The sequence below is a fragment of the Podarcis vaucheri genome (assembly GCF_965113315.1).
Source record: "Podarcis vaucheri genome assembly, chromosome: 3".
NCBI lineage: Eukaryota > Metazoa > Chordata > Lepidosauria > Squamata > Lacertidae > Podarcis > Podarcis vaucheri.
In genome coordinates this window covers 104,621,148-104,639,395 of record NC_138761.1, presented here as the reverse complement: position 1 = coordinate 104,639,395, position 18,248 = coordinate 104,621,148, and the positions used below count along the sequence as shown (strand labels likewise).

The following is an 18,248-nucleotide window of genomic DNA, read 5'->3' as shown; positions in this document are numbered from 1 at the left end:
AATCAATATATCCTCTCCACAGACACTTCTGTGATGATAGTGGCATTAAAATATCCTGCTGTTCTTCAATAAAAGAGAAAAAGGGAGATCAGATCGTGTCAGGGTTATCCTTTTTGGAGGTGCCTTTGATTAGTCGCTGATGGTATGTGAGGAGTTCTGATAGAGCATCTAGATAACATCTCTAGATGTTATTAACTCAATCATCTACTGGTATTTTAGAAGTTTCTTTCCATTGTTGGGCAATAACTAGTCTAGCTGCTGTGGACAGGAAGAAATTAATTCTTTAGCTATAAGTGTAGAATTTGGGGTCAAAACGAATGAAAATAAGGCAAGTGCCGAATTAGGAGGGATAGATTGTTCAGTGATTTTGGAGGTTGGGTTAAAAACCTCCCCCCCCCAAGGTGTGGCCCATGGTACACTCCCACCAAACATGAATATCGGACCCTCATTCTCCACAGCATTTCCAGCATAATGGTGAGCTTAAAGGTTTTATCTTTGCAAGGTGTGTTGTGTGGGTCCGATGCCACCAAAATATAATTTTAAGGGAAATTTCTTGGAGGCGAGCCAAATTTTTTTTAAAAGATGGATTTTGCCATATTTATTCTCCTGCTTTTTCACTGCATTGCTTTGTGTCTTCCTCCAGTCCCCAAATGTTAACAGCGTCCCCCCCTCCAGCAAACTGTCACAACTAATGGAATGCAGCCGGTTTCATTGTCAATCAAACCGGGATTTTCTGCACGCAGCTGTGGTCCCTTCCTCTTACAAGTTTTCCATAGTCACAAGGAGAGGAGAGAATAAGCAGTTCTCAAGATTAAGGATTAACCCGAAGCAAACACTTTACTGTTTAAGTGTTGATAGGACAGATTTGATGAAGGAGGCCCATGTCACTATAACACACTTTTTTTCTCCCAAAAGAGTACCATGCATATAAAGTCCCACTTCTGTGCGGCTAATCATGTTTGCATTGTAAAACATATCTATAGCACAGCAGGGCAGCATTAGATTAGATTAGCAACACACTGGTTGAAGAGAAACGTTGGAGTGCCGAAGTGTCAAATAACACAGCCTGAAGAGGAAATGAATTCGACTCTCTCCTAAAAGGAGTTTTGTTCACTTGTTTTAGCCAAGGGTGCTGAGGTCTTAACCTGGTGGAGAAGAGGGTCTCTCCTTTTCTTGAACAAACAATTTAAAATAAAATGTCATGCAACTGTTTCGTTTTCATCTTTATACTCCTGCGGCAATTCAGCAGCGAATGGCAGTAGTCAGATGACTTGTGTGTCCTTGCACCACAAAATATGTGTGTGAAAGAGGACAGATGTTCTCAGCTATGTTATGAGATAGCGGGTTCACCTTCATGGAGAGCACGTGTTGCGGTGGGAGCCACCATGACATTCCCTGTTGCTGGGTGGGTTCGTTTGGATGGCCACGGATTTGATTGGGCACCTCCAATGTTGCTGGGAGAAATTGATTGTTGCAATTTTATTTGATTGATGGGGGTGCTATATAGGTCCCTGTGCGCAGCGTTGAGCTTCTTCTTTTCGCTGCGCACATCGGATTACCCGGCCACCCTCCCTTTATTTAGGGTTTGTTTGCGCTGACCTTGCTATGCCTGTCATGGGGTTGTCTGCTTTGGAGCAGGGCCCTGGTAGGAATTTTACCATTTAGCTGATTGGCTGGTGCCATTTGGGTTTTGCCTACTGCGTAGCAAATCGTCACAACTTGTAAGGTTGGCGGTTAGGCACTGGTTAATTTTTTGGTTGGTGGAGGGGATGAGCTTGGCTGTGCCTGCCCCTTCAATCCTGCTGCTGCAAGGGTATTCCGTTAAAGGAATCCAGGGGCTCGCCATGCTTTTGTCTGTATCCCTGACAAAGGGCTAGGGCCATGCAAGAGCCCCAGGGAGCATTTGGGGAGAGGTGTGAGCCTGGCACCCAGCTTTTCCTCTCCCCAAAATTGCTTACCCTTACTGACTTCCGCACGGGTGTGGTTGTCAGTTCTGTTCCTATCTGCAAGTGGGAACAGATAGTCGCTAGCCAATGCCTAAGCAACCACTCACTTACTGTAATTCAATAAAGTTGTGGCCAAAATTATGCCAAAAACCAAAACAAAAATGATGTGTGAACGTGTTTTTATTCAGGGGTTTCTTGGGGGTCCTTGACACGCAACAAAAGCACTTCAAGACCTTCTGAAATGGTAGATACAGTTATTCAGATTAAAATGTCTTTATATTGGTGTGTGAGATTATAGTTTTGCAATCTTTGGCTATGTAGGCATAGCTTCTGCATTGTGTGCTTGCCCCTTCCTTTCAAAAATATACCCAGTCAAAATGTTTTTTTTCAGAATTTGGCTGGTGCCAAACCAGGTATGATATCAGTACTGATTTAGTTTGACTCTGGGGTAGGATAGCTTGTTTTGGAAGAAGAGATCCAGACATTAAATCCTGGATGACTTTGGACCTTGTGAAGGGTCCCTTTTGCACTGGAAACATTCATCTTTCTGTGTCCTTATTTGTTATCAGTTTTAACCATGCTTCTGGGTTGCAAACTAGCTAAAGCCTCAGTAAACTGCAAGAAATCATCCGCACAGCACCAATACGGTGGGAGATTATTAATGAATGGGGAATTATTTATGATTGAGAAATATTGATTTTGTTAGAGGTGGTAACTCTTTATGTTAGGAGGGATAAATAATGCTGTTTACTTAAAAAAACAAAAACCTGGGAACAAAGCATTGTTCTGCAAACCAAGGTGAAGCAGCTCAGACTGGGAACACAAGTTAATTTTCTTTTAAGAAATTTAAAGTAGGGATTCCTCAGCCGCAGAGGATTGTTCTAATTTAATGTCTGGACTGTATTCCTCTTATACTAGGGGAAAAAAATCTCCCTCAAGCTGTTCTCAATGAACCAGTTACTAGAATTTTTGTATTGAAAAGGAGAATATTTAGGTCACTCACATGAAGAATGCTGTTGGAGCCTCAGTTTTTTAAAAAAGTACTGTGAATATCATAGCAACAGCTTTAAAATGTAGAAAACAAAATGGCCTAGCTGAGCTGCTAACAGAGTATATGAAGTATTTATGTGGTAAAGTAACTACAATATAAGGGTGGCGTACTTATTGTTTCAATTTAAACATTTTATTAATCTGAAAAGTGTTTTGGAAGAGGGTAAGAAATGTGGAGCTCTCAAATGATTGAGACTATGCTAATGTGGCAAAAATGAATAGATAGGTTCAGTTTGTGGCAATGTTCTTTATTTCTAAGTTAAATATTATCTATTTCTGTAATTGTAATGTCAGCTTAGCTCATATTATCTAATGCAAGACATTCCAAGACCGGAAATTCTTTTCAGACTTGGAAGCTTCCATAGGCACCTGCCTGTTAACAGATGCCACGTTTTGCAGCTAACAGGTGGTTCCACTTGGTTTCCTGAGTAGTCAGACATCCAGGAGCTCACTTTTCAGGTAAGACAGCTGAATACTTTTTTTAAAAAAAATGATGTCCTGTAATATCTTCTTTATAAACACATAGGTTTTGCAGTAGGTATCCAACAAGCAGCAGCTAAACAGTTAGAGTCAAACCAGATGCAGCAGCCCTGGAATCGCTAAATACTTAGTCCAGCAAGAAAAAAGCAGCTCTAATTAAAAACTCTCTCCTTGGCTCATACTCAAGCTAGTAAAACCGATTTCACAGGCTCTTTCTACCCTGCAGGTAGATGTAAGTAGACCATTTTTAAAAATGGCCTAGGTGACCTGATCTGTTTGCCCATTAATTAGCATTCATCCTTAGTGTTGGAGTCATGCAGTTGGAAACAGGATTCGAATTAAAAGGAGACATGGCTGAAGACATTGCACTGTGCTGTAGTATGATTTATACAGTTCAGCTTCCTTTTGCAAAGTGTTTTACCATTAACACTGAGTTCAGCATCATAGAAGATGGGTAGATGTTAAACAGTATGGGGAACAAAATTGAACCCTGAGGAACCCCACCTTGAAGGCTCCAGAGGCCTAGAAAGCACTCCCCAAGCATTACCCTCTGGGAGCAACCATCCAAGTAGGACTGGAACCACTGCAAAATGGTGCCACCCGCCCCTAACTCTGACAGCTGCTACAGAAGAATACCACGGTAGATGGTATCAAAAGCCACTGAGAGGTCAAGGAGAATGAATAGGACACCTGTGTCTCTGCCGAAAGAGGTGACCAAAGCAGTCTCTCTACCAAAGCTTAGCCTAAACCCAAACTGAAATGGATCTAGAAAAGCAGTTTCCTCCAAGAGGACCTGGATCTGGTGCTTAACCACCTGCTCAAGAACCTTGCCCAAGGAGGAGTAATTGGTCACTGGCCAGCGGTTACTTAGATTCTCCAAATCCAAGGAGAGTCTCTTGTTTTACCACTGCCTCCTTCAAGTAGGCAGGGACCACTCTCTCTTGCAAGTCCGCATTAATCACCTCCCTGGCCCAGTCAATTGTCCCCTTCCCTCCATGCTGCTAGTGGTCACCCAGATGGATCTAAGCACCTTGTCCACAAGACCATATAATATCCATAGCCACTACCTTCCTTGCCCCAACTTTGTACTGGCATATTGGAGAACCAAAATGATGTAGTAATGAGACTGCTGTAACCAAAGACAGCCTAAAGCAACCCAATTCTCAGTCATTGCTTTTGAAGTTCAAGGAAAGGGCTCCCACCTTGTCTATGTTCCACCACCATCCATCTCCTGGAGACTGCTATAAAAGGAGCTTAGGAAAGGGAAGATAACTGAATTTAAACATACTTTTTTTTGTCAACAAGGGGAAGATGAATCCAGAAAATATATGTAGCTATTCTCCTCCCCCAGCCTTGCCTCATATAGAAAACTATCTAATCAAGAAAATGATTGCAGTAGAGGCAAGATCATTTTGAAAAAATAGAGCATTTTTGTCACAGTAAAACAATACATGGCTGAAGCTTACCTTTTCTATTCCATCGTTCTGCATGATGGAATTGTAAATGTCTTGCTCGGAACTAAAATCTATGCAAACCAAATTGTATAAAGCAATGATTTTTAAAATAGTATTTCATCTCTGGCAAGACCAGGAAATACCATAAAAATCTAAATTATCTGAAAGAAGTAGTTTATCTTCAGATCTTCAAAGGGTTCTGTGTCTGAAATGCATAAAAATGCTCATTTTTTTCCTTTGGCGCATAGGAGTGTTATTGAAAGAAGGCTGCATTTCAAATAGTTTGTATAACTTAAAATTGATCTCTGCACTGCCAGACTTACAGTTTTGATCCATTTGGAGCCTATTTATTTAACGCTATGTGCAGTCATTATTGTTCTCCTTCACCATGTTGTTTGAAGGAATACTTATGAACCCCTTTATACCAATCATAGCACATGCTGTGTGTTAGATATTGGAAGACCTGTGTGTATATTGTTAAATTAAGAAATCAACCACATCCACCCAAGTCTCGATAAAACCCCATAATCTCTTTGCAGAGCTTGTTACAGAATTGGTGCTAATCACTAGTAATGTTTGAGCAAGTGGGATCTTGCATGTTTATAATATAGGTATTACGAAAATACCAGTAGCTTTTCTAATTCGTTCTTGTTCATTTCACTTCCTTCTCTCAGCAATGTTCTCATAAGGCACAAAATAAAACATAAAAACAGGCACCGAGGTAAAGTGGCTTGTGTGAAATAATGCTTAACACAGTTGTGATACCTTTCTCTGCACTGCCTAACAATTCTGTTGTTTGTCCCTCATTAATTCCTTATTCATTTTTAGATTTCTTTGCAGTTCCTCCAGTCAGAATCTTACATGCTTACACCTTGAGAACCCATTTTTGTAATTGGGATACCAAATGTCATTGTCTTTTTCTCTTTTGGTATCTTGAAGCTTGTGTGCTGGTTGCCTGTTAAAATGCCTCTGAATTCCATTGTTTTTGTCTATCTTATACAGTGGTACCTCGGGTTAAGAACTTAATTCGTTCCGGAGGTCTGTTCTTAACCTGAAACTGTTCTTAAACTGAAGCACCACTTTAGCTAATGGGGCCTCCTGCTGCTGCCACACCACCGGAGCACGATTTCTGTTCTCATCCTGAAGCAAAGTTATTAACCTGAGGTATGGGTTAGTGGAGTCTGTAACCTGAAGCATATGTAACCTGAAGCGTATGTAACCCGAGGTACCACTGTACATCCTCCCCACCATCATTTAAACTGGAAACTGGGTATAGTCACCCCCTTTTGTGTCTATCCACTTATGCCGTCTCAGAGAGGAAGTTGTTGCATTGCTGCCCCCACCGCAACCTGATGTGTCCTTTTGCCATGCACAGCAGAGGTGGGTTGCATTTTGGCGCATGCAAACGAATGGTGAAGAAATTATAGATAGCATACTGCTGGATCTCTTTAGTCTTGAGAGGGTGGCGGAGTCATACTGTTAATTTATGTTTTCAGTGGAAAAAAGAACCTGTGCAGTGTGGCTTCTGCTACTGGTTTTTGTTGTTGTTGTTGTTCCTTCAGAGCCTCGCTTGAGCTATCATTCTTTTCATGCAAACTACAGCTAGGCATTAATTTTATCTGCTCCCAAGAGCTGATCGGTGCTTACACGATGCTCCGTTGTCTTTCGTAGGCCTGCACCTGGTGAAGGAAATGTTTCCAGGCACATCAGCAAGCGTCCCTTGGGCCTCATCAGATACCAGCCTTTAGTAGCCACTTTGTGTTATGACCTTGTATAACTAGCATTCCTGGTCTCTGTAAACGGCTGTTAGCATTAGGCCTGTGCTTTCTGAAGGTGCTGTTAAAGCATCTGGATTGATCTAAGGCACAGTACTGTGAAAGATCCTAATGGAAGATAAACAGAACAAGAAGCATGTGTGGGGATTTATGATAAGGAAAACAGTTGTATACAAAGGGCTGCTCTCTTCAGCACGAAGGCTCGCATGAGGAAGCGGAACAGAATTTATTACCCATTAATGGTTTAAATAGCATTAAATACAATTAAACCATTGATATACTGACTTAAATTAATGGCTTAGGGTGCGTGTATGTATGCATAGTATAGCTATTAAAAAAATATTCTGTGGGTTGTGTTTTAGAGAGGAATAAAGGTATGTACCAGATTGTGGCATGAAGGCCAACTGACGTGGCTTCAGATAATAGCATATATATATATGGGGTGTGTGTTAGAGAGAAAATTGAGGCATGAAGGCTAACTGAAGTTGCTTCGGATAAGTTTCATTCAAGAGCCACTAGACTTGCAGGACCACTACCAGCTCAAGCATGATACCCATGAAGGATATATTAGGAACTAATGGATTTTTAGTTATTAAGCTCTTCAGTGTCCAAGGAATGTTTCTTAAGTACTGTAGTGGCTGATCAGCTCCTCCTTAGATGCCACTCCCTCTTGAAGAGGATGTATGTGTCTGGCCATTGGACACACGTATGCCGACCATTGTTAGATATTGCCTTTCTTTTGTGTTGTCTCTTCCATGCCCCTGGAAACACAGCTCAGGCATATTGTGATGAAGTGTGATCCTAAATAGGTATGGCAACGCCTAGCATAATATGGGATGGAAACTGAATGTTGGACTGAAGGACAACTAAAACCTACAGTAGCGAGTTTCTGAAGGCTGTTGTAGATGCTTTTAGACAATAAAGGTTGTTGTTGTTGTTTAGTCATTTAGTTGTGTCCAACTCTTTGTGACCCCATGGACCAGAGCATGTCAGGCACTCCTGTCTTCCACTGCTTCCTGCAGTTTGGTCAAACTCATGCTGGTAGCTTCGAGAACACTGTCCAGCCATCTCGTCCACTGTCGTCCCCTTCTCCTTGTGCCCTCCATCTTTCCCAACATCAGGGTCTTTTCCAGGGAGTCTTCTCTTCTCATGAGGTGGCCAAAGTATTGGAGCCTCAGCTTCATGATTTGTCCTTCCAGTCAGCACTCAGGGCTGATTTCCTTAAGAATGGATAGGTTTGATCTTCTTGCAGTCCATGGGACTCTCAAGAGTCTCCTCCAGCACCATAATTCAAAAGCATCAATTCTTCAGCTATCGGCCTTCTTTATGGTCCAGCTCTCACTTTCATACATCACTACTGGGAAAATCATAGCTTTACTATACGGACCCATAAAGGTTACTGTTAATCTACTGAAGTCTCTGGTGCTTGTTAGACATGGTGTTAGAAGTCAGAACCACACCACGGAGCGTCCAGTGAGGGGGAAAAACATTTTTGCAGCTCAGCAAGGGAACAAGGCCTAAAATGACTCAATTCTCCTCACCAGAGGCTGCTGATCTTAGCAGGCCTGATGGGATGGCCAGAATGGAAGCAGCAGTTCCCTCATGACAAAATTACCACAAAACTAAATTCAAAAGTAACAAGATGTATCTATCGTAGTACTTGGGCCCCCACAATACATATTTTTCGATTGACATACAACATTTAGGCTCTTTGGTGTAGGCCTTCATTTCTTAGTTTGTGGACACGGGTGGTGCTGTGGTCTGAACCACAGAGCCTCTTGGGCATGGCGGTTTGAATCCCCGCGACGGGGTGAGCTCCCATTGCTTGGTCCCAGCTCCTGCCAACCTAGCAGTTTGAAAGCATGCAAGTGCAAGTAGATAAATAGGTACCGCTGTGGTCAGAAGATAAAGGGCATTTCCATGCACTCTGGCATTGATCATGGTCCTCCATGCACCAGGAGCTGTTTTGTCATGCTGGCCACATGACCCAGAAAGCTGTCTGCAAACAAACACCGGCTCCCTCGGTCTGAAAGCGAGATGAGCACCGCAACCCTATAGTCATCTTTGACTGGACTTAACCGTCCAGGTGTCCTTTACCTTACCTTTTTTTTAAATAAAAAAACTCCTATTAGTTTGCCAAGTCGAATGTTCTAAAGCTAGAAAGCATTAGAACCCCTTATTGCACACTCCCATGAACCTTGGCAGAAGTATTAACCAGGTGTGCAGTTAAGTATTTGCCTCAGGCTATTTGTGTGGAAAAGGTGCCTTGATAAGCTTTTTTTCTGAAGCACCTACTATATTCTGTCAAGCAGAATGAACTCTGTGAGCTCCCCAAACTCTGTCTCAGCAACGTTCGGCTCAATACATTTTTATTTATTATTTAGAAGACTAACAGAAGTAGTGTAAAATACATTCGGTCTCAGCAGACCTAAGGAAAGGGGCCTCACTGTTTCACTTTATCCAGACCAACTCCACTTGTCTTCTAGCAGATATGTGTGTGGCCTCAGTGGCCATTAGAGAGGTGCTCACTCTAATATAGAAGCTTAGCCAAGGGAGCCATTTTTAATTAATAACAAGGCCTACTATTGGTACACTTTTGGGATGTAATGATCTTCAGGAGGAATTGGTAGTAGAGACTTTCAGACTTTACTGTCTTCCTTACTGCCCTAGGTGGGTGTTGAAATTCCTTTAGCCTGGATTCGTGCAAGGAAAGAAGTAACTGATTCTTGTATATTTTCATAGTTAGGGATTGTTTTAAAAATATGTTTTGGGATCAAAAGCAGCAAGCGCTTCTGTGTTTGAAGCACAAAAGTTTAATTTTTTATTAAAAACACAGTTCACTGCAAACAATTGTCTTTATAACCCCAGACTAAACATAGACTGTGTGTGTGTGTGTGTGTGTGTGTGTGTGTTTGCTTGCAATAAATATTAGCTTTAGACCTTTGTTAATCCACCTTTTCACTCTAGGTCATGTTATAATCTGAATTTATAAATTCTTCAAAGCATACCATTAAAAATACATTATTAATAACACAAAGACTGTTATTGTACTACCTTATTGAATACCATCATTTGCTTTCTTTGCCTGCACATTTTCGTTTTTGGTTTTTGTTTTTTTTTTGCCTCTGGTGTAGTATTGATGTAACTACTTCTACAGCAGGCATTTTTTGATGCTCCATAAAACCTCAGCTTGCTAATTGAATGTCTGGATGCTGCTGCATGTTTTGTTTATTTTTAAAACCTGTAAAGCTATGATGTCTGAGACAAATATGGGCTGAAATTCTGCCCTCTGAACTCCAGCATAGGAAATGTGTGTAGGGGATTAAATATAACTTTTCTGGAAATTTGGAAGTTCTTGAAGTCATGGCCCTGATATGTGTGGGTGAGGGAATTCTCCAACCTGAAACCACAGAGAGCCAGGTGAGAACACTGGTGAGTCAGTGTAGACAGTACTAAGCTACATAGACCAATGGCTTTACTTTGGTATAAGGCAGAGCAGAGTGAAGAACTGTCATGGTGGACCTGCATCAGCCCATCTGCCCCACCTGCAACCAAACATGTCTCTCCCATATCCATCTCTATAGCCACAGCAGATGCTGTAACTCACCAACATTTTTGCTTCTCCCCCGAAGGCGCACTCTTGCGTTGTCTCCCGAGACAGATGGATTCCAACCAAACTTTAGTATGTAGAATTATCCTATATTTTGAAGGAGTGAAACACACCAATATACAGTGCTGGACATGGGAGTTACAAGCAAATGTGGTGTAAGCTAACCAAACATATCTTTTTGCAGATTGATACTTGGGGAGTGGAAAATGGAAAGCACCATTATGGTAGTAAGCAAAGGAAAGCTATGGCTTAAAACAGAAGTGCATGTGTTTCTAGAGAGAACATGGAAATTAATGTGCCTTTTATGCAATTTAGATAATGTTGCTCATTCAGGAACAGGAAAAATTTTATAGGATTTTTCAATGTTAGTCTGGGACACGGAAAGTGCACTTTTCCTTGATTTTCTTACTTTCCATCTATTTGTCTTCCTAGTGTAGGGTTTTCTTAATGTATGGGAACATTTGACCATACAACACCCAGTGTGAATTCTGAAGTGATTCTGTCTTTGAACCTCCTCTGTGCTTCTCTTGAGTGTGCGGATTGGCTCTGAACAACAACTTTAAACCCCTCTGTCTTCAGGCCCCAAGTGAACGTACAACAATAGTCTTCCTATTCTCCAAACCAAGTCTTATGTGAGACTTTAACATTGCAGAGTTCAGTTGACTTTTGGTGATCCAAGAGATTAAATGATGCTGAATGTTTGCCAGCAGAACCAGCTGCTGCAGTTTCTCCATCAAATAAAAGCTTGTGAACAAACAGGGTTTAGGGAAGGAATTCAGTGGGTGGGGCACAAGATTAACTCATACTTAAGCGACTCAACCCATCATCAAGAGAAATTATGGAAGAAGGTGATAAATGTGAACTATCTTTATTGGGCAGAACATTGTGGATTTGTAGTTTGGTAAATATGGAGGTATTTGGTGGTTGACTGGTTGTTAAAATTTAAAGTAGGTCACGCTACCTCCACTCAATACCTCTAATAGCATAACTCTCTCCTCCAGAGTTTTAATTACAGTGGTGGCTTCCATAAGGGGATCTAGTTTATGGCATAGCATTCAGACAGCTCATCCATGCTCCTAGGAGTCATTTATATGGGCTCCAGGTATATCTGTCAAACCACAAATGGCAATGAAAGAATGAAGAATGTTAATTTAACTGAAGCTCCTTTTGCTGTTAATGGTAAGTACCACCAGCTGCACATCATAAACATTGCTGTTTATCTGCCTCGGCTCTGTATATTCACTGAGGCCTACCGTGATTGATAGAGGTGGAATTGGAATGATGGGCTGAGCGTAACAACTTTCTCAGTAGTGCTACTTCAGATTGTGTTTTTTATTGTAGGAGACAGCTCAGAAATTTTAATTACTTTTCAAACTAGCAAGTGCTGATTGTGTCAAATGCTGATAATTGGTTTATGACATAGAGGTGTGCTATCAATTAAGCAGAGGCCAGCACAGATAATTTGCGTGTTACCTAGCTGGGAGGGATGCAGAGTGGGTGGAGTTCTATTGAAATGACAACTGACTGTTAGGGGACCTTCACTTTTCTGTGTCAAAAGTGTCTATTACCTACAAGGTACACAGCTGCCTAAGCAAGATATTCTGTAGGAAGTGGACAGTCTTGGAACAATAATGATGTGCAAAGCCGCTTTATGATTGCACAAGTTACTGAATAATGTAGAACTCTGTGAAGCAGTTCTCTCCAGTATATTAAACATTAATGTTAACTTGGAAAAATAAAACGATAGACTTCTGTTCATCCATCAGAGATTAGATGCATTAAATTTATATCTATTTTTATTGCATAATATCCTCTTCCATTGTCAAGTGATGAGTCATGCAGTTTATTATAGGACACTTGTGATCCGGAGACTCACCAGAGCATTTTTAGGTACACAGAATTAAATAAATAGATAATATATATATGTCTAAGTAAAAGTCTGGTTCAAAATTTGATCTCAGGGATGGACTTTCTCTTGGCACTACTTTCTCCATAGAAAATATGAGGAACAGGCTTGGATTCGCACAGACTTTGTGCTGCAACTCACTGGACCCAATAAAAAGCCACCTAGAATGGTCAGGTGACACATTGATGGTGTAGGATTTTGCCCAGAGAGCTACAGCTGGAGGCAGGTATTGGTGGGGACTATATCACACATACTGGATCAAAGGCATTGCTTCCACATATAATGAATAAACGAGACTCATAAAAACATGTTGCAAATGAAGTGCTTTGAGTCTTTTCTTTCATTGGACCAGATGTTGGGTGGCTAGCTTTGACTTTTGGATCCAGTCCAGTGCAGGCAGCTTAATATTGTCATGCAGCCTGATTTTTGTGCATGTTTCCAGAGAAGTAATTCCCCACTGTGATCAGTCTGTTAGGAAACTGGAAACCATTTCTCCAGCACAAGGACTCCAATATTGCCTCCATTTTCTAACTGTGAGTGTCTGAGGGAGGAATGCTAGCTTAGATTATTTGTTGATTCTCATTTCCCACTCCACCTCTGCAATGCCCCTCATTTAGCAATTCCTGATTTACAAATATCGAAATGGAAGCCTCTTCATTTTTTTTATATCCTCAGAGAACCTGCGTGCTTTTCTGGGCACCAACAAATCTGAGCTGAGAAATCATAGTGCCTTATCAAGCATTTTTTTTTTTGTCAGGGCCTCTTCCATGCTTTTATATGGTAACTTCCGTTTATTGCTCATATTTCTTTTCCTTTCTTCCTGCGTTTTTATAAACTAACCTTTACTGCCAACAAAGCTACTATGGTGCAGTCGTTTGAGCATATCTATCAGATTTCTGCCTCTAAAATAAAAGAGCTATGTTGCAAAAAAGAGACCTAGCTCTTTAAACCCCCTGCTCCTATGTGAGATGCAATTATGAACTTGAGATGGGCTGCATGGATTGAGCAAACAAACAAAACTCTTAACAACTCCATTAACACTGTGTTCATTTTCATCAGGCATGGATTCCACCTAATGTACCACTAACCATTATTTTCTCACCTAGTTTGCTCAGCACTGACAGATAATAGATGAACCCATTACAAATATATTTGACACTGCATCCATGAAGATGTGAAAATTGGAGTCTCTCATCGTGATTTAAAATGTGTGCTCACTCGCTCAAATGAGGTGGAAGAGGCTTCGGTGGAAATAAAGCAAGCCAAATTGCTAGAAAGACTGCCTCAGTGTCATTCAGGTTAATGTACCTGCATTGTGTCTTTATAGAGTCCATCCAAGAGTAGCATGGGATGAATCTCTGCTTCATCAAGAGTTCTCAGGATCATGCTTTTTCCCTTGGTGAGAAACACTTAATCAATGAAGATGATGATTTTAATTCTGTCATTAATTCAAGGTCTGATAGGAATGACCACGAGACACCTTGCCTGTGACCTTGGGAATGGAATCCCAATCCGATCATGACCAAATCTATTAATTTCTCTTTGTGTCACCTGTGTGTATTAGAGCATGTGTGAACCTTACCCTGGGACTTTATATTAATCGAGTTTGTTGTAATTCAGTAGATGTGACCATAAAGAGTTATAATACAGATTGGACTGCAATATTGATAATGAGTGGTTGCACACTCAGCCATAAACCTGTGGGGAGAGTTAGATAGCCTTCATATTCATTCTGTTCTAAATTAAGACTGCTGAAATGTGGGAGGGGACTATGCAGAAGTGGACTTTTGTATGGAAGGATTGTGAACAATACAGTGGTACCTCTGGTTGCGAACGGGATCCGTTCCGGAGGCCCGTTCGCAACATTAGCAGAACGCAACCTGCAGCGTCACTGCACATGCGCGTGACGTCATTTTGCACATCTGCGCATGCACAAGCGGTGAAGAGTGGCGAAACCCAGAAGTAACCCTTTCCGGTACTTCCGGGTCACCACGGGACACAACCTGAAAAAACGTATCATGAAGCAAACGTAACATGAGGTATGACTGTACCTCATGTATCTCAATTCTGGTACCGAAAACAATTTTTGGGCTCACAAATTGTATTGTGTTCTTTAATTCCAACTGTATTTCTTTTGCACCTTACTCTGGCTGGTGGGCGAGTAAAAAACAAAGTAGATCCAACAAGCCTTGCCCTCAGTGAAACAGATTATTTGCTCCACTTTGGGTGGATCACATACATTGTTGCCGTCTTATGAACTGGCTCCTAGAGCTGCCCCCTCGTGGGCTTGGGCTGGGTTATCATTCGAACGTAAATCTTGCTATACGTCAGGCTACAGGTGGAGGTTGATACGACCAAATGCTTCTCCATACAAAAAAATAAAGCTTCCTGTGTGAAAAGAACTTATTTGTATGTAAAAAAAATATAATCAGGTATGTTTCCCTGAATCTGTGACCTGAAGTAGTACAGCCCAGACACAGATTTGCCACCTCAAAGCGATGCAGAAATAACAGGGAAGAATTTGGAAATTATTTTATAATTTCCGTATGCCAAACCTCAGGAATTTATTACTGTTTCTTTGTTTTTCCTAGCCAGTTGGCAACTGTATTCGTTCATTCACACTGTGCAAAGATTTTTTTTTTTGGGGGGGGGAATCCTACTTCGCATATAAAACAAAAAAGTGTAAGACCTGCAAGCTCCTGTTTAATAAACATACATCGTGCTTTTTAAAGGGGGCGTTTCTGGGTTTGCACCTGTGATTCCCCCATTGCTAATGTTTAAACATCTTGCTATTGAAGCTGTTCAGTCTCTCTGTCTCTCTCTCTTAAATCTGACACCCCCCAACCCCCCCCCCCCACATAATAAGATTTTAGGACTCTTGGAAATATATAGCTTGCAGTAATGTCAGAAAGTGTTGGCAGCAATCTTGAAAGCTCTGTGTGCCTGAAAACAACCAAACTTCTGAGTGTCTAATTTTCCATCCAAATATGTCACACAGACTGGTGTTTTTAAGCTTTACATCTATCACAACATCAATTTTCACCCAGTGTTTGTTGGAAAGTTTTGAAGGAAAAATAAAAGCTGCTAATTTACCCCCTGTAATTTCACGGCAGTCATCAAAGGAATGCATCTGACCACGTGCCCTTTGGACACCTGCCTTTTCTGGCTGGTTTAAAGCTAGTTGGAACAGGCCGGCCAAGTTGGTACAGGTGTATGTAAACGAATTATTGCACGATGGGGGGGGGGGGTGCCCATTGCTCTTAAGAAGCAGGGGTGGTGTTTGCTCTTCAAAAAGCCCCACCTAGACCAAGTGCTGTGTAATAGCTACCAGGCAGTTGCCAGCATCACTTCCGACAGTGGGGAAGGCAGCGGATAAGGTGGTTGCTGAACAACTGCAGAGTATTCCCGGTTGACCCTGATTAGCTGGGTCCACTTCATCTGGGTTGAGGGCTGGTTTGGGGACTGAATCAGCCTTGATCACCCTGAGATTTATCAGGAGAGAGATGGGGGAGTGTGACCCTGTTACTCATGCTAGGTGTCTCAGTAGCTTTTGCTACTATTGACCATGATACTTTCCTGGGCTGACTATTCCGCATGGGTATTGAGGACTCTTGACTGTATTACCAAGGTTCCAGTCCTACCTGCGTCATCATGTCCAGGGAGTAGCATGTGGGGGATGCTCATTGGCCACCTGGCTATGGGATTCTACGGGGCACTATTCTGTCTCCAGTGTTATCTAACATCTATATGAAGGTGTTGGGCGTGGTCATTATGAATCTTGGAGCACAGTGTCATCCGTATGCTGGTGACGCATATTTCTATATCGCCGTAACATCTGAATCAGGAATGGCTGTGTATGCCCTGGACTAGCGCCTTAGTGCAATGGTGGACTGGATGAGACCCAGTAGTTTAAATCCTAAGAAGATGGAAGCTCTGTGGGTAGGTGGTTCCCATGTCTGAATGATAGGCCAACTGTCTTTTCTGGACAGGGTTGCACTCTTTCTAAAGGAGCATGTATGTAGCTTGGGGGTGCTCTTGGATGCATCTTGGTTGTTAGAAACACAAGAGTGACCTCTGTGGCTAGGAATGCCTTTTTTGCAGCTTCGCCTGGTGCACCAGATATAGCCATGTTTGGAATGGGACAGGCTGGCCACTGTAGTCCCGTGTATTCGTAACCTCAAGACTGAATTACTGCAATGCACTCAGTTTGAGCTTCCCTTGGGCCTGATTTGGAAGGCCCAGCAAGTGCAGAACTACTCATGGCGGCAGACAGTCGACAGCTGACAGCATTTGACACCTCTGCGAAAATATCTGCTTCCCCTATGTTACTGGTTGAGGTTCAAGGTTCTTGTGTTAATATACAAAGCCCAGAAGACTTGGGTCCAGGATACCTGAGCCCTTACATCCAAGCTTGATCACTGAGGTCCTCTGTAGCAGCACTGTTAGTTGTATTCAGTGTTACAGAAGCCCAGCTGATTTCAAGTCGAGTATTTAATATTGCCAGTCCCACGATGTGGAATATTCTTCCAGCAGAGATTTAGCAGGTATCCTCACTGCTAACTTTCAGGAGTCTTTCGAAGACCTCATTATGCCAACAGACCTACTTAACAAAGTAAAGCCATTTGCTTAAAATTTTCTTAAGGTGAGCCACTCACTCATTTTGTGTAATTATTCTGCTTTTTTATGATACCTTATGTTTTATTGTGGGACGCGGGTGGCGCTGTGGGTAAAACCTCAGCGCCTAGGGCTTGCCGATCGCATGGTCGGCGGTTCGAATCCCCGCGGCGGGGTGAGCTCCCGCCGTTCGGTCCCAGCTCCTGCCCACCTAGCAGTTCGGAAGCACCCCTAAGTGCAAGTAGCGGGAAGGTAAACGGCGTTTCCGTGTGCTGTGCTGTGCTGGCTCGCCAGAAGTGTCTCCGGACAGCGCTGGGCCCCGGCCTCTTAAGTGAGATGGGCGCACAACCCTAGAGTCGGACACGACTGGCCCGTACAGGCAGGGGTACCTTTACCTTTACCTTATGTTTTATTGTACCTATGCATATTGTTGTATGCTGCCTTGATTTTTTTTTGCCACTAATTTTTTTTCTCTTCAGAAAATAGCATAGATAGTGTGTTATACACACACCTCTAAGATAGGCTAAAAGTAAATCATTGCCATCTACAAATGTGCAGTGGTATTTTATGTAGTATAAGTAATACATCAATTGCTAAAATACACCAAAGTAGGAAGAGAAGATTTTCACACTTCTTTGTGCAGCACTGAAATACCCAGAGAAGAGTTCGCTTTATCCTTCAGCAATAATACTCATCTAGCTTGAGCCTGTCTCTACTTGGGCAGAGAAGAGAAAATGAAGGGCAAATGATATTGCAGTGTGATCTTACTTTATTTTAAATTTCAAACGTGTTAATAAATGCCAAGTTGGCATATACAGAGTTTTTATACATAGATTCTATTAGCAAATTTAGCTCTGCAATTTGCAAACTTTTTGCCTAAAATTTAATAAAAAAGACAAGGAACAGAAAACGCCAAGAAGGAAAAAGAAAAAAAAACTATTTAAGCTTCCCCTTCTGCTTATATTATCTTGCTTAATGGAGAGTTATCTCACATAAATATTAGGATTTATAGTAAAACAAAATAGAGGTTAAATAATTAGATAGGCTTGGTTTTCTTAAGTTTATATTATATGAGTATTGGTAAGATGCACATTTAGCAAATAGCACATTTTTTTCATACTTAATAAACCTCCTGTTGTTGTTTTTTTAAATGACCCCGACAACAGTTGCTGTTTTATTACACAATATTATATTTATATAGGATATTTTTCTTTTATTTTTTCCTTACATTTTAGGTGTGGTATATGTGCCACTCCTTCTCATTTCTCTTAAAAGGTAGAATAATCCAACTATAAATGAGTGTTTGATAGCCAACTTTAGTCTCCTAGCCTTTGTGAAATTTGCTATGTGAACTACACAGAAACACCTTATGTGCCCTTGGGGAATATATAATCCATTTTATATAAAAGAATT

General features: G+C 41.6%; 1 protein-coding gene across 1 annotated transcript in view; it reads left to right on the top strand.

Annotated features, from left to right (window-relative positions):
* The window catches only part of KLHL29 (kelch like family member 29), a 430,669-nt gene that overhangs the window by 35,974 nt on the left and 376,447 nt on the right, over positions 1-18,248 (top strand). The window lies entirely within an intron of this gene.